The sequence below is a fragment of the Phyllobates terribilis genome, unplaced genomic scaffold (genome assembly GCF_046119375.1).
Source record: "Phyllobates terribilis strain yellow unplaced genomic scaffold, ASM4611937v1 Scaffold_3__8_contigs__length_932513732, whole genome shotgun sequence".
NCBI lineage: Eukaryota > Metazoa > Chordata > Amphibia > Anura > Dendrobatidae > Phyllobates > Phyllobates terribilis.
The window spans coordinates 340,252,882-340,275,516 of NW_027362763.1; positions in this window are offsets into that span (position 1 = coordinate 340,252,882).

Genomic DNA, 22,635 nt, shown 5'->3' on the forward strand with positions numbered 1-22,635 from the left:
GATTGTTACCTCGCCATCAACACAACAGGGACTTGGTGCTCCTGGATGCGCAAGACACATGAGTGCCTTCTTGCTGCACTACCTGCAACATGACCCTCGAATTGTGAGAATTAGAAATAATCCTGACTCCTGGGTTCTCCGACTCTTAGATCCGCGGTACAAAAGTAAATTTGCAGAAATTATTCCTGCCATAGAAAGAGATGCACGCATGCAGGAGTATCAGCAGAGACTGCCGCAGAATCTTACATGTGCTTTTCCACAAAACACTAGTGGTGCACGTAGTGAATCTCACAGTTCCAACTTGCCAACCGTGGGACCGTCGAGTGTTCAGCACTCAAAACGTAAGAGAAACACAGTATCTGCTGGTAACATCAATTTTGCGGAATTATTTCACCACTTTTTTAGCCCATCCTTTGCAAGGCCACAGGAGACAAGAAGTCTGACACATAGTCAACGCCTAGGGACGATGGTACAGGAGTATCTCCATGTAAACATTGAAGCCATGACTGTGTCACTGGACCCTTGCTCTTTTTGGGCTTCCAATCTGGATAAATGGCCGGAGCTCGCCACTTACGCCTTGGAGATCTTGTCATGCCCCGCAGCCAGCGTTCTGTCTGAACGTGTGTTCAGCGCTGCTGGTGGTGTGCTGACAGATAAGCGCACGCGGCTCTCCACTGATAATGTAGACAGACTCACGATCATAAAGATGAACAAATCATGGATCCTAAATGACTTTTCTACCCCTGTGTCATCCTGGGGAGAGTAAAAGCTTGATGATTTGTTAAAATCACCTCACCAACCGTTTTAAGCTTTCAAATTACTAATCATGTTTAGCTGTATCTTGGCTGGAAAATCATTTGGGCCTTGTAGCAGTGTGCAGTACTGATTCTATTAGGCCATCTATACTAAACTCCACCAGATTTAAAATTACTAATCATGTTTACCTGTATCTTGGCTGGAAAATAATTTGGGCCTCGTAGCAGTGTGCAGTACTGATTCTATTAGGCCATCTATACTAAACTCCACCAGATTTAAAATTACTAATCATATTTATCTGTATCTTGGATGGAAAATAATTTGGGCCTTGTAGCAGTGTGCAGTACTGATTCTATTAGGCCATCTATACTAAACTCCACCAGATTTAAAATTACTAATCATGTTTATCTGTATCTTGGCTGGAAAATAATTTGGGCCATGTAGCAGTTTGCAGTACTGATTCTATTAGGCCATCTATACTAAGCTCCACCAGCTTTCAAATCAATAATAATTTTTAGCTGCATCTAGCCCGGAAAATAATTTTGGGGCTCCTAGATGCGCAAGACACATGAGTGCCTTCTTGCTGCACTACCTGCAACATGACCCTCAGATTGTCAGAATTCGAAATAATCCTGACTACTGGGTTGCCACACTCTTAGATCCCCCACACTCTTCGATCAACCTTTTCATTTTAATAAAGAACAAAAATATGGTCATTTTTGAAATTATAAGCATTAGCAGGTTATTAGAAATTGAAATCAAACAGTTTTCAAATCAAAATTTTATTCTCGGTGATGTTACATTTGCACATAGGACCCCTTGTTCGAAAGGAGCTTCTGAACTCTCTCGTCCATTGAATTTGTCAGGTTTTGGATGGTTTCTGCTTCAATTGTTTTGCATGAGGACAGAATACCTTCCCAGAGCTGTTGCTTAGATGTGAACTGCCTCCCGCCATCATAGACACTCCTTTTGATGATGCTCCAGAGGTTCTGAATGGGGTTGAGGTCAGGGGAGCATGGGGGTCACACCATAAGTTTGTCCCCTTTTATGCCCATATCAGACTGAGATGCAGATGTGTTATGTGCAGCATGAGACGGTGCATTATCATGCAGGAAAATGATCTTGCTGCAGAATACACGGTTCTTCTTCTTGAACCATGGCAGGAAGTGCTGTTTGAGAAACTCCACATACATTATGGAGTTCATCTTTTCCCCTTCAGGGATCCTAAAGGGGCCGACAATCTCTCTCCCCATGATTCCAGCCCAAAACATTACTCCACCTCCTCCTTGTTGGTGCCATAGCCGTGTTTGCATGGGGTGTCCATCAACCAGCCATCCTCCACTCCATCCATCTGGACCATCGAGCGTTGCACGGCACTCATCGGTGAACAAAACAGTTTTGAAATCAGTCTTCATGTATTGTTTGGCCCACTGGAGCCATTTGTGCTTGTGTACAGTGGATAGAGGAGGTCGACAGGATGGCTTACGCACAGCTGCACACCTCTGAAGGACCCTGCATCTTGTTGTTCGGGGGACGTTGGAGGCACCAGCAGCTTCAAAAACTTGTCTGCTGCTATGACAAGGATTTTTTGCTGCTGCTCTTTTAACCTGACGTAATTGCCTGTAGGAAAGAGTCCTCAATTTGCCCTTATCAGCACGCACACGTGTGTACTGTGAATCAGCTACATAGTTCTTGATGATCAGGATGAAGTGTCTTGGCAATGTTGATTGTAGTCATGCCTTGACCTAAACACTCCACAATTTGTTGCTTCTCAGCAGCCGACACTTCCTTTTTCTTTCCCATTTTGGCAGAAAATGTAGGCTGCTTAATAATGTGGGACAGCCTTCTTAAGTAGTCTTGCCTTTCATTGGACACACCTGCCAAACTAATTAGCACAGGAGTCTGCAATTGCTTACAGTGATATAAAGAGCCCTGACACACATCACCATCAATGAGTTTAACTGACAAACAAAAAAATTCTTACCTTATCACTCCTAAACACTTTTTGCATAATAATTTGGAACACAGTGTACATGTGCTTCTCCACAAAACACCAGTGGTTCACGTACTGAATCTTACAGTTCTAACTTGCCAACCGTGGTCTGTATGGAGTTGTTCAATAAAGGGCCCAAAATTAAGATAACATAGACGGGAGAGGTCTCTATTAGTGTTGAGCGAACATGCTCGACACTGCTCGGTACTAGCCCGAGCATCACGCTACTCGGGATGTTCGGCGAGCACCGAGCATTTCCGGATTACTCGGGCGGGAGCTCGGGTCTCCGCTCTGCATGTTTGGCGCTCTTTACAGAGCCAATGAACATGCAGGGATTGCCAGCCAGTCACTGTAATGCCGCAGCCATGTTGTTTGTGGGCATTACAGTGATTGGCAGGCCGCACAGCGTCACCTCGAGTAATTAAAACCGGGCGCCGCCATCTTGGACACAGTCGCTCCGGATCAGACAGTGTAGGGACAGCGCTGCTGATTTAGGGAGAGATATATCCTGCAAAATAGTTAGTGTAGGGTCTGTAAAGGCTGCCAGAACAAACAAACAGTCCTTCTCAGGACTAATATCCATCCCAGGTATATCAGGCAGGCAGGCAGGCTGTATAGGAGACGCAGTGGTTATACCAGCAAATGCTGCATTACAGTCCTGTGTGCTGCTCCTGTTGCTGAAATTGCTGGACTTAGCTCCAGGTCCCGGGGGCCAGGAAAAATCCTTTTTTTTTATTTAAATCCTCTTTTTTTTTCCTCCTTCACAATGTACAAATACCCATCTTATTAACCTTTTGGTGTCCCCCCCCCCCCCCCCAAAAAAAAAGTGTGCCTCTGATTTTTCAGACACAAATATATCTGTTGAAAATAGTCTGGTGTAGGCCAGAGAGACAGAAGTGTGCATACGCTGTTCCACGGTAAAAAATCTCTATTATCCTGCTTTTTGCATTTTTTGCTGTGAAAAAAAAAATAATAGTGTCTCCCTGATTTTTCAGACACAAATATATCTGTTGAAAATAGTCTGGTGTAGGCCCGAGAAATACAAGTGTGGTTTTGCAGTTCCACGGTACAAACCTCTGTATTATCCACTTTTGGGCCATTTGTATCTAAAAAAAACAGTTTGAGTGTGTCGCTCACTGTTCAGCCGCAAATATATATATATTTTAAAAAGCCTGGTATTCACCAGTAAATTATAACTGTGGTTTTGCTGTTCCACAGTAAAAAATCTCTATTATCCTGCTTTTGGCATTTATTGCCGTAAAAAATAAATAGTGTCTCCTGATTGTTCAGACACAAATATATCTGTTGAAAATAGTCTGGTGTATGCCCAAGAAATAAAAGTGTGGTTTTGCAGTTCCACGGTTCAAACCTCTGTATTATCCACTTTTGGGCCATTTGTATCTAAAAAAAACAGTTTGAGTGTGTCGCTCACTGTTCAGCCACAAATATATATATATTCAAAAAAGTCTGGTATACTATACACCAGTAAATTATAACTGTGGTTTTGCTGTTCCACGGTAAAACATCTCTATTATCCTGCTTTTGGCATTTTTTGCCGTAAAAAATAAATAGTGTCTCCTGATTGTTCAGACACAAATATATCTGTTGAAAATAGTCTGGTGTAGGCCCGAGAAATACAAGTGTGGCTTTGCAGTTTCACGGTTCAAACCTCTGTATTATCCACTTTTGGGCCATTTGTATCTAAAAAAACAGTTTGAGTGTGTCACTCACTGTTCAGCCGCAAATATCTCTATTTAAAAAAGTGTGGTATACCCCAGTAAACAATAACTGTGGTTTTGCCATCCCACAGTAAAAAATCTCTATTATTCAGGTTTTGGTAGTTTTTTCCGTAAAGAAAAACAGTAGTGTCTCCTGACTGTTGTGACACAAAAATATATCTGTTGAAAATAGTCTTGTGTAGGCCCGACATCCCAGTGTGGTTTCGCAGTTCCACGGGTCAAATCGCTGTACTATCCAGTTTTGGGCCTTTGGTATCTAAAAAAAAAGCAGTTTGAGTGTGTTGCTCACTGTTCAGCCGCAAATATCTCTATTTAAAAAAGTGTCGTATACCCCAGTAAACAATAACTGTGGTTTTCCTCTTCCACCGTTCTAATCTACTCTTTATTACCCTTTTTCCATTGATAGTGCAAGTGTAAGCTATTTTACTTCATTTACAATGGGCAAGGCGCGTGGCAAGGGACGTGGAAGAGGTCGTTCTGGTGATGGTTCGTGCAGAGGACGGGGCCGTGGCCAAGGTGAAAATGTGCCACAACCAACAGCCACATCTTCTCGCTCCCACTTCTTGACCGAATTACTAGGGAAGCAGAGAACAACACCAGTATTGAGAACTGATCAGTGTGAACAGGTTATTAATTGGATAGCAGACAATACTTCCAGTTACCTGGGCACCACCACCTCCGGTCTGTCTTCCACACGGTCAACTCTTAGTAGCCGTGAGTCTCGACCGCTTACTCCTCCTCACCCTGATGCTCCTTCCTCCCACCATGCCGAGTGTCGTCAGACAGCAAGTGATCCCACACTTGGACACTCTGAATAGCTGTTCACAGGTCCATTTCCATATTTGGGCCCCTCGCATGATACGCTTGAAGTGGTGGAAGAGGAGATGCCATGTTGCGATGCCCAAATATTTGAACAGCCACGGCCACAGGAAGTCGACGTTGGCAATCTGTCACAAGAGGTGGACGATGACGAGACACAATTGCCAGGAAGTGAGGAGGAGGATCGTGGTGCGCAAGTGGAAGAGGAGGAGGTGGTGGATGATCTAGTAACTGACCCAACATGGAAGGAGGACATGCAGAGTGAGGCCAGCAGCACACAGGGGGAGGGAGGCAGAGTACCCCAACAGGCAGGAAGAAGCAGTGTGGTGGCTGCAGACAGAAGGCAGGCAACCGTTCCCCGTAACACCAACACGAGGGACGTTGCTAGTACAAGCGGTAGGTCTTCCAGAGTCTGGAATTTTTTTAAAGACTCTGCTGATAACCCCAAAAAGGCGATATGTTCCACCTGCCATGCCAGCATCAGCAGGGGTGACAAAACTACCAGCCTGACCACCACCAGCATGATCAGGCACATGGCAGCAAAGCACCCGACTTTGTGGGGCGAAACCCAGGGTCCACGACCAGTGTCAGCGGGTGTCACCACTGCTTCTTCCACTGTTGTGCGTGCAATAGAACCCCCTGTTGTGTGTGCAAGGCAATCCCCTGTCCATACTGCATGTAAAGATGCCCCCTCCTCTCAGTCTTCACTTGTTATGGCAGTTTCTCAAGAAACAGCATCAACGTCCACATCCACGTCCCACCGCAGCGTTCAATTGTCCATATCCCAGACGTTTGAACGAAAGCGGAAATTCGCAGCTAACGCCCCACAGGCCACTGTCCTAAATTTGCACATTTCACGACTGCTTGCATTGGAAATGCTGCCTTTTAGGCTGGTGGAGACGGAATCCTTCCGCAATCTTATGGCGGTGGCCGTCCCTCAGTACTCGGTCCCCAGCCGACACTATTTTGCCCGGTGTGCCATCCCCGCACTACACAAGCACGTGTCCCAAAGCATCTGCCGTGCCCTCAACAACGCAGTTACTGGGAGAGTCCACCTGACAACGGACACGTGGACAAGTGCTTGTGGCCAGGGACGGTACATCTCTCTGACGGCACACTGGGTAAACATAGTGGAAGCCGGGACCCAGTCGGACCTTGGGACGGAACACATCCTCCCCACACCGAGGATTGCGGGCCCTATGTCAGTCAGAGTAACCCCACAGTGTACAGCTCCTGCGCATCCTCCTCCTCCTCCTCCTCCTCATGTTCAACCTCCATCTCATATATCACCACATCAGTTACAAGCTGGAAGCATTGCAGTACTGCCTCCGCCAAGCGGCAACAGGCTGTGCTGAAACTCATAAGCTTAGGTGATAAACCTCACACTGCTTGTGAGTTGTGGACAGCTGTGAAAGAGCAGCCAGATCTGTGGCTGAGACCGCTGAACCTACATCCCGGCATGGTCGTGTGTGACAATGACCGTAACCTGGTGGCGGCTTTGAGGCGAGGTGAGATCACACACGTACCATGCCTGGCTCATGTGCTTAACCTCGTGGTTCAGTGGTTTCTTAAATCGTACCCCGAGTTGCCAGATCTGCTCGTGAAAGTACGCCGCCTGTCAGCTCATTTTCGCAAGTCGGATACAGCTTCCGCTACCCTTGCTGTGTTGCAGCAGCGTTTGCAGCTTCCGGCACACCGACTGATGTGTGATGTCCCCATACGTTGGAACTGTACCCTCCACATGTTGCAAAGGATTTGTGAGCAGAAGAGAGCAGTTGTGGAGTACCAGCTGCAACAAGGCCGTCGATATTCAGGTCAGACTCCACACATAAGACCTCAGGAGTGGACCTGGATGTCTGACATATGTACCATCCTGACAAACTTTGAGGAGGCCACCAAGATGGTGAGTGGCGATGACGCCATCATTAGTGTCAGCATCCCACTTGTCTGTCTTTTGCAATGCTCTCTGCAGAGAATTAAAGAGGAGGCATTGCAGCCAGAATATGATGAGATGGATCAAGAAGCCGTAGCGGGCAATTACACACAGCCCAGCCTCATCTCATTCCAAAGTGCATTGGGGGACAATGAGGGAGAGGAGGAGGAGGAGGAGGAGGAGGAACAGGAGCTGCTATCATGCGTTGTAGACGGTAGTAACTGTACAAGTGTCATACCGTCGGTTCAGCGTGGGTGGCCTGAGGACAGGGGGGAGGAGGAAGAGGAGGAGGAGGAGGAGAGCATGGTCAGTCGTCATCTTGGTGAGGACACGGAAATCTTGCCCGTTACCAGTCTGGCACGCATGGCTGACTTTATGTTACGCTGCCTTAACCGTGACCCTCGCGTTGTCAAAATGTTGGGTGACAGTCATTACTGGTTGGTGACACTTGTAGACCCCCGCTACAAGGAGAACTTTCACTCTCTTATTCCTGAGGTGAAGAGGTCTACAAAAATGGGGCAATACCAGAAGGCCCTTGCTGCAGAACTCTTAAAAAAATTCCCATCTGAACACGCTAGCGGCAGAGGTCACAGTTCGTTGCCCAACCAAGGCGTACAGGCGAGAGAAATGCAACTCCAATCCAGCAGAGGCAGGGGAACACTGTCAACGTTCTGCGACAGTTTTATGACACCCGCCCAGCTTACAGGCCCTGAGGCGCGGGGTACTCTCACAAGGAGTGGAAAGTTTCAAAAGATGGTGAGGGAGTACCTTGCCGATCGTACCAGCGTCCTCCGTGATTCCTCTGTGCCTTTTAATTATTGGGTATCCAAGCTGGACACTTGGAATGAACTCGCCCTGTACGCCTTGGAGGTCCTGGCCTGCCCTGCCGCTAGCGTGTTATCGGAGCGTGTTTTTAGTGCCGCTGGGGGAATTATAACTGATAAGCGCACTCGCCTGTCAACTGACAATGCTGACAAGCTGACACTTATCAAAATGAACAAGGGATGGATTGGGCCAGACATCTCATCACCACCAAATGACAGCAGAGTAACATAAAGTCAAATCCACTGTGTTATTTCTGGAGGTGTATTCACATGCACCGCTTCACACCCACACATGGGTATACGCTTCCTCGTTTCGGCTGTTTAATCTTCTTCTCCTTATCCTCAGCCTCCACCACCACTATACCACCAGGGTGCCAGCATTGCAAGTTCCTCCGTCCTAATCTTTGGCAGCTTTTGCTGGGAAAGCATAAGCAAATACCATGGGACACCCACTCCCCAATAATGGGACTTATGTTTGTAATATGCTGTACTGCATGGCTCTTGTAAGGGGCATTGCAAGTTGCTCCGTCCTAATTTTTGGCAGCTTTTGCTGGGAAAGCATAAGCAAATTCTATGGGAGACCCACTCCCCAATAATGGGACTTATGTTTGTAATATGCTGTACTGCATGGCTCTTGTAAGGGGCAATGCAAGTTGCTCCGTCCTAATTTTTGGCAGCTTTTGCTGGGAAAGCATAAGCAAATACCATGGGACACCCACTCCCCAATAATGGGACTTATGTTTGTAATATGCTGTACTGCATGGCTCTTGTAAGGGGCATTGCAAGTTGCTCCGTCCTAATTTTTGGCAACTTTTGCTGGGAAGGCATAAGCAAATACTATGGGAGACCCACTCCCCAATAATGGGACTTATGTTTGTAATATGCTGTACTGCATGGCTCTTGTAAGGGGCATTGCAAGTTGCTCCGTCCTAATTTTTGGCAGCTTTTGCTTGCAAGGCATAAGCAAATACTATGGGACACCCACTCCCCAATAATGGGACTTATGTTTGTAATATGCTGTACTGCATGGCTCTTGTAAGGGGCATTGGAAGTTGCTCCGTCCTAATTTTTGGCAACTTTTGCTGGGAAGGCATAAGCAAATACTATGGGAGACCCACTCCCCAATAATGGGACTTATGTTTGTAATATGCTGTACTGCATGGCTCTTGTAAGGGGCATTGCAAGTTGCTCAGTCCTAATTTTTGGCAGCTTTTGCTGGGAAAGCATAAGCAAATACTATGGGAGACCCACTCCCCAATAATGGGACTTATGTTTGCAATATGCTGCACTGCATGGCTCTTGTAAGGGGCATTGCAAGTTGCTCCGTCCTAATTTTTGGCAGCTTTTGCTTGCAAGGCATAAGCAAATACTATGGGACACCCACTCCCCAATAATGGGACTTATGTTTGTAATATGCTGTACTGCATGGCTCTTGTAAGGGGCATTGCAAGTTGCTCCATCCTAATTTTTGGCAGCTTTTGCTGGGAAAGCATAAGCAAATACTAAGGGAGACCCACTCCCCAATAATGGGACTTATGTTTGTAATATGCTGTACTGCATGGCTCTTGTAAGGGGCATTGCATGTTGCTCCGTCCTAAATTTTGGCAGCTTTTGCTTGCAAGGCATAAGCAAATACTATGGGACACCCACTCCCCAATAATGGGACTTATGTTTGTAATATGCTGTACTGCATGTGACGCGCCCCCTGGGCCGTGTGTACACGTGTGTGGGATACCCGGTGCCGGGTCTCTGGGGTCTATAGTCTCCGTGGCGGTGACCCGGTCCCGTGGCTCAGGCTGGTCAAACCAGTGGCAGTATTTCTTAGGTTTTGAGGTTAATTGTCCGACTGCGCCACCCGTGGATTGCGGTCAGGGAGTACCACCGCTGCGAGGCAGACCACTGAGGCTGGTGTTGTGTGCCCAGCATAGAATGGGATAACTCCCCTCGGGAGGAGTATAGCCTCAGGGCAGTGAGTGTGGATGATGGGGGTGATGGTGCACGAGCGCAGCAGGAACGACTCAGAGTCTTTGCAGTGCAGTTCAGGGTCTTTACTGATGATTATAAGGTAGACCCTCCCGGGAGTACTGGCTAGCATAAGAGGCCTGGTCAGTCTTTGAGCAAGCAGGAGTTCCCCTGGCCAGGTGGAGTTGTAGGCCTCCCCGTCTGTCTGCACTCTTCCTGGCTACCTTGCTGTAAGCGGGTAGAAGTAGCCCACGTCCCTGAGTGTACCGTGTATTGCTCACCCGTATGGCTGGTGACTTGGGGCCTTCTGTTAGCCTCCGCTCCACGACGGCGTTGCTGGTCCCTTGCTTGTGACTGAGCCTCCAGGCTTCTATGGCCAGAGGACCTGAAATCCCCTGACAGCTGGTTTCTGCTGCTGGATATATAAGTCCTCACAGCTTCGGACTCCTGTGTCCGGTTCCTATTGTCTTCTGCCAGGGCAAGCTCTGCTCAACTTCCAGCCCCTGGTCTTTAGCTCCTAGCTCCTACAGAGATCCTTGCTGTTACTTTCTCTTGCTCTCACTCTGTCTCTGACTGTTCTCTGGCTCACTCAACCCCGCCCCAGATCCAGTTTATAAGGGCAGAATTCTCCCCTCCCAGGACTGGGGCAGGAGGATGTTGCATGTTTAAGGGATCCTGACCAGGAAACCTCCCACTTGCTCTCCGATGTAATATCTCAATTACTGTGGTGACCAGACCCCTGGGGTGCCACACATGGCTCTTGTAAGGGGCATTGCAGTTCCTCATAATTTTTGGAAAGCCTTCCATTCACTGCTTAGGCCAACAGTGCACGGGAGACCCAGTTGCTATAAATCGAAAAAAAGGTTTAGTTAATGCCCTCTGACCTCCATGTCATTTCCAAGGGGCATTGGAGTGGCTCGAAATTTTTGGTAGGCATTGCACTCACTGTATGCCCTATAACTGTGTAGCCGAATCGCTCCTTTTGTTACAGAAACATATCCTACAAGACATATCTGGTTGACTGGCCTGATATTGATGTGAATGGTCCCTGTTCCTCCTGCTCTTTCTCCTTTGCCACCACCTCATCCATCATTTATCACCTGAAGCTTTGTTTTAACGGGAGTCATAGAACTGGGATAGTAGCAGGAAAACATCCAGCAATCCTCGGAGGAGGTAGGATATGCGCCAAAACGCGGACCACCTCAGGCCTAGCCGCTACTACATACATGCGCTTGCATTCCAACAAAGCAAAGCAGATGCTAACGTCTATCATCATCATCATGCTCCTCACCTAGGCACTCTCAACTCCACTGATGGAGTAGCCAGGGCCCACCGGAGGAGTCTGGTTCTCTGGTGGGCTCGTCCAATGCTGCCCTAAAGCAGGCCAGGCTAAGAAAAGTGTGGGGGAAGGTGACAGGAGAAATCAGGGCGGCTGGGGACCGATCTGCTCATCGCTTGTATGCAGTAGAAGCAATCAGACAACTGGTGCTTCTAGTCTCATCTGGAGACTATAGAAGCAAGCAGAAAGTGTAAACAAAAAGTTTTTAAAAAAATAAAAAATATATAAAAGTTTAAGTCACCCCCCTTTCGCCCCATTCAAAATAAAATATATATATATATATATAAAAAAAAAAACACATACACATATTTGGTATCGCCGCGTTCAGAATCGCCCGATCTATCAATATAAAAGAAGAATTAATACAATCAATAAACGGCATAACGAGAAAAAAAATTTAAACGCCAGAATTACGTTTTTTTGGTCGCTACAACTTTGCAATAAAATGCAATAACGGGCGATCAAAACATCGGATCTACCCCAAAATGGTATCAATAAAAACGTCAGCCTGGCACGCAAAAAATAAGCCCTCACCTGGCCCCAGATCCCGAAAAATGGAGAAGCTAAGGGTCTCGGAAAATGGCGTCATTTATTTTGTTTTTTTTAGCAAGCTTTGTATTTTTTTTTCACCACTTAAATAAAAAAGAACCTATACATGTTTGGTGTCTATGAACTCGTAACGACCCGGAAAATAATGGTGGCAGGTCAGTTTTAGCAATCTGTGAATGTGGTAAAAAAAGGACCCAAAAAACAACTGTGGAATTGCATTTTTTTTGCAGTTTCACTGCACTTGGAATTTTTTTCCCATTTTCCAGCACACGATATGGTAAAACCAGTGATGGTGTTTAAAAGTACAACTCGTCCCGCAAAAAATAAGCCCTCACATGGCCATATTGAACGAAAATTAAAAAGTTCTGGCTCTGGGAAGAAGGGGAGCAAAAAAGGAAAACACAAAAACAGAAAGACCCATGGTCGTTAAGGGGTTAACATATTTCACAGGAAAGCACTTTCACTTTCGTTTTTGAACGTTTTATTGTTTTATTATTTTAAAAGTGTCTTAATACCTCTGACCAAGTTGTTGACAGCAGTGACCTGGGGGTCAGAAAAGCTTCCAGGGGCGATCTCCATGCTGTCCCCATGTCATTTGAGCACTGTCACTATCGTTTTGGGCACTTTTTGGGCTTTCTACAGACTACCGGGGGAGCAGCCGCAAAAATGTTCGGGTCACCCATAGACTAACATTGGGCTCGTTGCTCGGGTCAAGCACCCGAGTTTCACAGTGAGCTCGGCCCGAGCTTCGTGCACCCGAGCATTTTAGTGCTCGCTCAACACTAGTCTCTTTGAATACAAATTCCTAAGTATTTGATACCCTGTGAGGGCCAGGCAAAGGGAAAGTTGGACTGGATGGAATCCTGTAAGGATTTGGGGAGGGAGACATCGAGGGCCTCAGACTTCGCTGCATTGATTTTAAAATTTGACCATATAACAAAGTGATCTATTTCAGCCATAACAGCAGGGATGGATATATGTGATTGTGTGATATATACTAGGACATCATCAGCAAATGCAGAGTACTTGTACTCGGTGCCACCCACCTCAATCCACCTAATATTGGGGTTATGGCGAATTGATGAGAGCAGGTGCTCCATCACTAGGATGTATAAGAGAGGGGACAGAGGACATCCCTGCCTTGTCCCATTGGTGATTATGAAAGGTGATGAAAATGTTCCATTTATCTTCAGCCTAGGTGACATATTGCGATACAGGGCCGTGATTTTGGCTATAAAAGGGTCCCCTAGACCCCTACCCCAAGCTTTTTAAGAGAATAATATATGGCGTGCCAGGAGACTCTATGGAATGCTTTCTCAGCATCCAACGAGAGTATCTAATTACAAATTTTTAACTGCATCTAGCCCAGGAAATACTTTGTGCCTAGTAGCAGTGTCTGCTAGTCAGCGGATTATCCCAGCTGTTAAGCAAGCTACACCACCTGTAGTTTGGACACTTAATTTTTTCAAAGGAAATGGTTCGGGCCCCCGGGACACTCAGTGAAGAGCATCGGGGAGGCACCCCAAGGCACAGGGGCTGGGACTGGCGGTAGGATGCCTTGTGGTGGACCGCCAAGATCTATCCTTATAAAAGCTTTTTAACTGCAGCAGCTTTAGTGGACGCTACTGGAGCTTGAATTACCATGGCTGCTGGCATGAGACTTGCCCTCCAATAGATCCTTGTAAAAGGATTTAAAGTGTACTAATTCAAATTAGAGAGACAATTTAAATTAAAAAGATTAGACCTGCCTCCACCGCAGGGGGGCTCGCTCGACCCACCAGCGGACAGGCACTAGTATTGGGAGAGGGGGGCTGGCCGTCAGGGTCCACCGCAGCTCTGGCGCAAACCCGGCGACACGGAGGTCGCACGGGTAGGAACGGACTGGCCGTGTCGGCTTCGCACTTTTTTGGTTTTAGAAGGGCATGACATGCCTATATCTGTGTCTCCCCCTCCTTTTACTCCTCCACCTCTTTTCTTTTCGCATGACTATATGTACCTGTCACTTTTCCATGTGTAAGTTGTGTCTTCTGAGCAGTTTGTCAGCTTTTGGTCACCTTTGAAGGTGTTTTCTGTAGTGCCGGCGTCCCTGCCCTCTGCTAGGCAGGGACGCTGTTCCCCTCACCGCTCTGCTCCGTGCCCGGCGTCCCTCTCCCGCTCTGCTGGCAGCGCGCTCCTTCCCGGCCACTGTGCTTAGGGCGCGCGCGCGCGCCCTCCCTCCCTCTTAAAGGGGCCGCGCGCACCGTCCTAAGGAGTCCCCGGCCAATGGCCGGAGGACTTTACCATATTTAAGGCACCTCCTCCAAAATGGAGGTGCCCGAGCAATGTTGTTGCACCGTTCTACTCTGCTTCAGCCCTCAGGTCCCGTTGCCAGTTACCTGCCAGTTACCTGCCAGATTCCTGCCAGCTTGCTGTCCTAATCCTGCCTGATTTCCTGTTACCTGCCTGCCTGCCTGAGGTCCGACGGTCTGCCTTACAACTCCGGTCAGTCTGTCTAAGGACCAACTTGCCGCGCTCACCTGGGAGCGCACATCAGCTACCTGCCTGCTTGCCTGAGGTCCGACGGTCTGCCTTACAACTCCGGTCAGTCTGTCTATGGACCAGCTTGCCCGCTCACCTGGGAGCGCTTCTCCGCTACCTGCCTGCTTGCCTGCCCGGAGGCTCCGCTGTCACGTGCTGTGACCACCAGCTATTCCAGACTCTTGCCCGCTGACCTGGGAGCGCTTCTCCGCTACCTGCCTGCTTGCCTGCCCGGAGGCTCCGCTGTCACGTGCTGTGACCACCAGCTATTCCAGACTCTTGCCCGCTCACCTGGGAGCGCTTCTCCGCTACCTGCCTGCTTGCCTACCTGGAGGCTCCGCCGTCACGTGCTGTGACCACCTGCTATTCCAGAGACTCTCGCTTGCTCACCTGTGAGCACACATCCTCCATCTGCCTTTCTAGCCTACCTGGAGGTTCAGCCATCACAGGTCGTACCTACCCTTTACCTAGAGACTGTCCCGGTCACTTGCCGTGACCTCCAGCCCGTTCTTCCAGAGACTGCCCCGGTCACTTGCCGTGACCTCCAGCCCGTTCTTCCAGAGACTGCCCTGATCACTTGCCGTGACCTCCTGCCCGTACACCCAGAGACTGTCCCGGTCACCTGCTGTGACTGCCTGCCTGGTCGCCACCCGCTCCCTTACAAGGACCGCTCCCTTGTATAGTAGCCCAGAGGTTCCGCCTCCCAGACCCGTTACAGTTTGCTCGGGCCATGGAACCCGGTGACACCCAAGCTCCCTCGCTCTCGGACCTGTGTCATGAACTGTCCCGTCAAAGGTCCCAACAGGAGTCCATCCTGGGTCACCTGCGGAATGTCAATACTCGCCTGGACACTCTGACTGTTCCACCAACAACCTCCGCCAGTGCCATGTCTCGCAATCCGGCAGCTCCGCTGTCCACTAACACCATGATATCCTACCCCGGACCTCGGCTTTCTGCACCTCCTCGCTTCGGAGGCGACTCAGCCCAGGCTCGGGGCTTCATAAATCAGTGCACCCTGCACTTTGAACTATTGTCCCACCAGTTTAACTCCGACCGAGCCAAAATTGCATTCATCATGTCCCATCTCACCGGGGAGGCCCTGGCCTGGCTAAATCCTCTATGGGAGAGAGGAGACCCCCTGGTGTCCAACTTGCCTGCTTTTCTCACGGCTTTCCGGAAAGTCTTCGACGAACCCGGACGGAAGACCTCATCCGCATCATCGTTGCTACGCCTCCGTCAGGAAAGTCTCACCGTGGGCCAATATGCCATACGGGTCCGTACCCTTGCCTCGGAGCTGGCCTGGGATAACGACGCTCTGGTTTCCGTCTTCTGGGAGGGTCTGTCCGGCCGTATTAAAGATGAACTTGCCGGTCGGGACATTCCTACCACTCTCGATGACTTAATAACTCTTGCCACCCGGATTGACCTACGGTTCCAGGAGCGTGCCAGAGAGGTCACCAATGAGAGGAGGTTACCACGTCTAGCTCCTACTTTTCAGAAACCCGTCACTCCTTCTGTCTCTAACCAGGTACACCCTCCTGAGCCTATGCAGGTCGACCAGACCAAGATGGTCAAGACCCGTCAGGACTTACGCCGTGCCGAGGGGACCTGCTTCTACTGTGGCAGTAAGGAGCACCGGATCCGTGCCTGCCCGGAGAGGTCGGGAAACGCCTGTGTCTAGGTTCGCTCAGAGAGGTCCACCTAGACAAGAATGAATCCTCTCCATCCCTGCTGTTGTCAGTTTCAATCGTCTACGGGGAGAACTGTTATTTCGAACTAGCCCAACTGGACTCTGGAGCAGCCGGGAATCTTATTTCACAGTCCCTGGTAGAGAAATACCGCATCCCCACCAAACCTCTGGCTGTACCCTTGTCTGTTGCTGCCGTGGATGGGGGGCTCTTACCACGCCCCATCCAACTCATCACCGAATCCATTACTCTGCAGGTGGGAATGCTGCATTCTGAAAGTATCTCCTTCCATGTTCTGCCTGGACTCTCTCACGCCCTCTTGCTAGGCCTACCTTGGCTCCAGAAACATGCACCCGTTCTTGACTGGCAGACCGGAGAAGTCCTTCGCTGGGGACAGGGCTGCCATAAGACCTGTCTGGTTCCCGTTCATCCCATCCGTCCTTCTCCTACCCCAGCTAATCTACCTGGACTTCCGATTCCTTATTGGTCTTATGCTGATGTCTTTAATAAAAAGGAGGCAGAGACACTACCCCCTCATAGACCATACGACTGCCCTATCGACCTGTTACCTGGTACTTCTCCTCCCCGTGGGCGTATTTATCCATTATCCGCTGCTGAGACCCGGTCGATGTCCGAATATATTGAGGAGAATCTGGCCAGGGGATTCATCCGGAAATCTACCTCCCCGGCGGGAGCAGGCTTCTTTTTCGTCAAAAAGAAGGACGGCTCTCTCCGTCCCTGTATAGACTATAGAGGCCTTAACCAGATCACGGTGAAGAATAAGTACCCCCTTCCGCTCATTCCGGAGTTATTTGATCGTCTGAGGGGGGCTAGAATCTTCACCAAACTGGACCTCCGTGGGGCGTACAACCTGGTTCGTATCCGTCAGGGGGGTGAATGGAAGATGGCATTCAACACCCGGGATGGCCACTATGAATATCTGGTAATGCCCTTTGGCCTCTGTAACGCTCCTGCCGTCTTTCAAGAGTTGGTCAATGACATCTTCCGGGACCTTCTCTACTCCTGCGTAGTGGTGTACCTGGACGACATCTTGGTCTTCTCTCCGGATCTCCAGACTCACCGGAGGGATGTTCGTCAGGTCCTGCTCAGTCTCAGGCAGAACCATCTCTACGCTAAATATGAGAAGTGCCTCTTTGAGCAGACCTCGCTTCCGTTTCTGGGCTACATTATCTCTCAGACCGGCCTACAAATGGATCCTGAGAAACTGTCTGCCATCGAGAAATGGCCCCGACCAGAGGGGTTGAAGGCTATTCAACGGTTCCTGGGCTTCGCCAACTATTACCGCCTCTTCATCCCACACTTCTCTTCCCGGACTGCCCCAATTTCCGCGCTCACCCGTAAGGGTACTAATCCCAAAGAGTGGCCGCCCGAAGCAGAGGAGGCCTTTCTTTCCCTAAAACAGGCCTTCTCTTCCGCCCCGGTGCTGCATCGCCCGGACGGCAACAAGCAGTTCTTCCTGGAAGTTGACGCCTCCTCCTCTGGAGCCGGAGCGGTACTTATTCAAAAATCATCTTCCGGGAGAATGGTAACTTGTGGCTTCTTCTCCAAACTCTTCTCCTCTTCTGAGCGCAACTATTCCATAGGAGACCGAGAGTTATTGGCCATAAAGCTGGCGTTGGAGGAGTGGCGTTACCTACTCGAGGGGGCTCTTCATCCGGTAATAATTTACACTGACCACAAGAACTTGGCTTACCTCCAGCATGCCCAGAGACTTAACCCGCGCCAAGCCCGGTGGTCCTTGTTTTTTGCTCGCTTTGATTTTGTTCTTCATTTTCGCCCGGCTGACAAAAACGTCAAAGCAGACGCCTTGTCCCGATCCTTTCTGGTGTCCGATCTCGAGGAAGAACCTAAACATATCATCGATCCCGCCAGAGTAATGCAGGTGGCTCCCGTGAGTCTAAATCGTCTCCCTCCCGGTAAGACGTTTGTTTCAGTACCTGATCGGGAGAAGATCCTACACTGGGGCCATTCATCTAAACTAGCTGGCCACGCCGGTCAGAAAAAGACCCTCCAGCTTATTGCCCGGCACTATTGGTGGCCTACCCTGCACAAGGACATAATTGACTTTGTTTCTGCCTGTGTGTCCTGCGCCCGCAACAAAGTCCCGAGACATCTGCCAGCCGGACGCCTCCTTCGGCTTCCTGTACCTGCTGCCCCCTGGCAGCATATAGCAATGGACTTTATAACTGATCTCCCCGTCTCTGCCGGTTGTACGGTCATTTGGGTGGTCGCTGACCGCTTTTCCAAGATGGCTCACTTTATTCCCCTGCCAGGCCTTCCGTCTGCACCCGAGCTGGCTAAAGACTTTATCCGCCACATCTTCCGTCTTCATGGCCTGCCCCTCCACATCGTGTCGGATCGTGGGGTACAGTTCACCTCACGTTTCTGGAGAGCCACTTGTAAACTACTAGACGTCACCCTGGACTTCTCTTCCGCTTACCACCCACAGTCCAATGGTCAAGTGGAGCGGATCAATCAGAACCTGACCAGTTACCTCCGGCACTTCGTTAATGCCCACCATTCTGACTGGGTGGATCTCCTACCATGGGCCGAGTTCTCTTATAATAATCACGAGAGCGAATCCTCCTCCAAATCCCCGTTTTTTGTAGTCTTTGGTCAGCATCCTCGGATTCCTTTTCCTGTCTCCACCTCTGTGGACAACCCGGCTGCGGAATCTCTCGTTAGCAAATTTTCCTCCATATGGGAGAGTACCCGGTCCGCACTCCTTCTGTCATCCGAGCGTATGAAAAGACACGCTGACAAAAAACGCCTGGATCCTCCACAATTTCGTCCAGGAGATAAAGTCTGGCTCTCATCTAAATATGTTCGACTCAAGATACCTTCTTACAAGTTAGGGCCTCGGTTCATCGGCCCTCTGGAGGTCATCAGTCAGATCAACCCAGTGGCCTATAAATTGAAACTCCCGGCCAACTTACGGATCCCTAACTCCTTCCATGTATCTCTCCTCAAACCTGTGGTACTTAACTCTTTTTCCAAGTCTACAGGTACGCCTCCTGCTCCGGTTTCTGCTGAGGACGAGTTTGAGGTAGAGAACATTCTTGCCACCAATAGGGTAAGAGGAAAGACCTTTTTTCTGGTAGATTGGAAGGGGTTTGGTCCTGAGGAGAGAACGTGGGAGCCCCGGGAGAACATGCATGCCCCTCTCATCCTAGCTAAATTTCTATCTGGCCTAAAAAAGGGGGGGCATAAAGGGGGGGGTACTGTAGTGCCGGCGTCCCTGCCCTCTGCTAGGCAGGGACGCTGTTCCCCTCACCGCTCTGCTCCGTGCCCGGCGTCCCTCTCCCGCTCTGCTGGCAGCGCGCGCTCCTTCCCGGCCACTGTGCTTAGGGCGCGCGCGCGCGCGCCCTCCCTCCCTCTTAAAGGGGCCGCGCGCGCCGTCCTAAGGAGTCCCCGGCCAATGGCCGGAGGACTTTACCATATTTAAGGCACCTCCTCCAAAATGGAGGTGCCCGAGCAATGTTGTTGCACCGTTCTACTCTGCTTCAGCCCTCAGGTCCCGTTGCCAGTTACCTGCCAGTTACCTGCCAGATTCCTGCCAGCTTGCTGTCCTAATCCTGCCTGATTTCCTGTTACCTGCCTGCCTGCCTGAGGTCCGACGGTCTGCCTTACAACTCCGGTCAGTCTGTCTAAGGACCAACTTGCCGCACTCACCTGGGAGCGCACATCAGCTACCTGCCTGCTTGCCTGAGGTCCGACGGTCTGCCTTACAACTCCGGTCAGTCTGTCTATGGACCAGCTTGCCCGCTCACCTGGGAGCGCTTCTCCGCTACCTGCCTGCTTGCCTGCCCGGAGGCTCCGCTGTCACGTGCTGTGACCACCAGCTATTCCAGACTCTTGCCCGCTGACCTGGGAGCGCTTCTCCGCTACCTGCCTGCTTGCCTGCCCGGAGGCTCCGCTGTCACGTGCTGTGACCACCAGCTATTCCAGACTCTTGCCCGCTCACCTGGGAGTGCTTCTCCGCTACCTGCCTGCTTGCCTACCTGGAGGCTCCGCCGTCACGTGCTGTGACCACCTGCTATTCCAGAGACTCTCGCTTGCTCACCTGGGAGCACACATCCTCCATCTGCCTTGCTAGCCTACCTGGAGGTTCAGCCATCACAGGTCGTACCTACCCTTTACCTAGAGACTGCCCCGGTCACTTGCCGTGACCTCCAGCCCGTTCTTCCAGAGACTGCCCTGGTCACTTGCCGTGACCTCCAGCCCGTTCTTCCAGAGACTGCCCTGATCACTTGCCGTGACCTCCTGCCCGTACACCCAGAGACTGTCCCGGTCACCTGCTGTGACTGCCTGCCTGGTTGCCACCCGCTCCCTTACAAGGACCGCTCCCTTGTATAGTAGCCCAGAGGTTCCGCCTCCCAGACCCGTTACATTTTCTATGTGTTTCAATGTGTTTTTGTTTGCCTGCCATTGGTTTTAACGGTGTTCGAAGGTGTTCGACGAACAGTTCGACTAACAGTTCGGCGAACATACGGGTGTTCGACGAACCGAACCGAACTCGAACACTACGGGGGTGGCTCAACACTACACACTACTAAATACCCACATTTTGCGCTTGCTTGCGCTCGAAATATTGCCTTTTAGGCTTGTGGAGACGAAAGCTTTCCACAACCTGATGGCGGCGGCTGTCCCTCAGTACTCGGTCCCCAGCCGCCACTATTTTTCCCGGGGTGCCGTCCCCGCATTACACAAGCACGTGTCCCACAACATTAGCCATGCCCTGAACAATGCAGTTACTGGGAAAGTCCACCTAACCATTGACACATGGACAAGTGCATGTGGGCAGGGACTGTACATCTCGCTGACGGCACACTGGGTTAACATAGTGGAAGCCGGGACCCAGTCGGACCTTGGGACGGAACACATCCTCCCGACGCTGAGAATTGCGGGCCCTAGGTCAATCAGGGTTGCCCCCACAGTCTACAGCTACTGCACCTCATCCTCCTCAGCCTCCTCCTCCTCTCCAGCCTCCATCACCGAAATGACCACATCAGTCACAAGCTGGAAGAATTGCAGCACTGCCTCAGCCAAGCGGCAACAGGCTGTGCTGAAGCTAATATGCTTAGGTGACAAACCGAACAATACTGAAGAGTTGTGGACAGCTCTGAAAGAGCAGGCAGATCTGTGGCTGACACTGCTGAACCTACAGCCAGGTATGTTCGTGTGTGACAATTGCTGGAACCTGGTGGCGGCTCTGAGGCAAGGCAAGCTCACACATATACCATGCGTGGCCCATGTGCTTAACCTCATGGTTCAGCGGATTCTTAAAACCTACCCACAGCTGCCAGATCTGCTTGTCAAAGTACACTGCCTCTGTGCCCATTTTAGAAAGTCAGCTACAGCTTCCGCCGCCTCTGCTGTGCTTCAGCAGCATTTGTAGCTTCCGGCTCACCGACTGGTGTGTGATGTCCCCACACATTGGAACTCTACACTGCAGATGTTAGGAAGGATTTGTGAGCAGAATAGGGCAGTTGTTGACTACCAGCATCAACAAGGTCGTCGGTATTCAGTTCAGACTCCACACATAAGACCTCAGGAGTGCACATGGATGTCAGACATCTGTACCATCCTCCAAAACTTTGAAGACTCCATCAAGATGGTGAGCGGCGATGACTCCATAATTAGCGTCACCATCCCGCTTCTCTGTCTTCTGAAACGCTCTCTACTCACAATCAAAGAGGATGCATTGCAGGCGGAGCACGATGAGATGGAACAAGGAACTATACAGGGTGATGACACACAGCCCTGCCTCATCTCATCCCAATGTGGATTGGGTGACAATGAGAAAGAGGAGGAGGAATAGGAAGAACAGGAGCTAGTTTCATGCGCTATAGACGGTACTACCTATACAACTGTCATACCGTTTGTTCAGCATGGATGAGGGATGAGGAGGAGAGCATGGCCAGTCATCCTCTTGGTGAGCACATGGAAGTCTTGCCTGTTAGCAGTCTGGCACGCATGGTTGAGTTTTTGTTGCGCTACCTTTCCCATGACCCTCGCGTTCTCAAAATTTTGGGTGACAGTCATTACTGGTTGGTGACACTTCTAGACCCACGCTACAAGGTGAACTTTATATCTCTTATTCCTGAGGCGGACAGGTCTACAAAAATGGGGCAGTACCAGAAGGCCCTTGTTGTGGAACTATTAAAAAATTCCCATCTGAAAACGCTGACGGCAGAGGTCACAGTTCGTTGGACAACCAAGGAGTACAGGCGAGAGATGTTAGAACTCTCCTGTTAGGTTTTCTCTATCTTGCTGGTCACATGACCTTGTTTGCCTATTTAATCCTGCTCCGCCCTCCTGGCCTTGCTGGACTTCATTGTCATTTCTACTCTTAAGTTAGCCTGGTGCTTAGTTACCTTTCTCAGTCAGTTTAGCTAGGTCTTCGGACCTTTATGTTCTATGTTGTGTGTTTGTCTTTTACTGCTACAATTTCTGCTAGGAGGTGCCCAACTTTATCCCAGTCCCTAGTTCTTG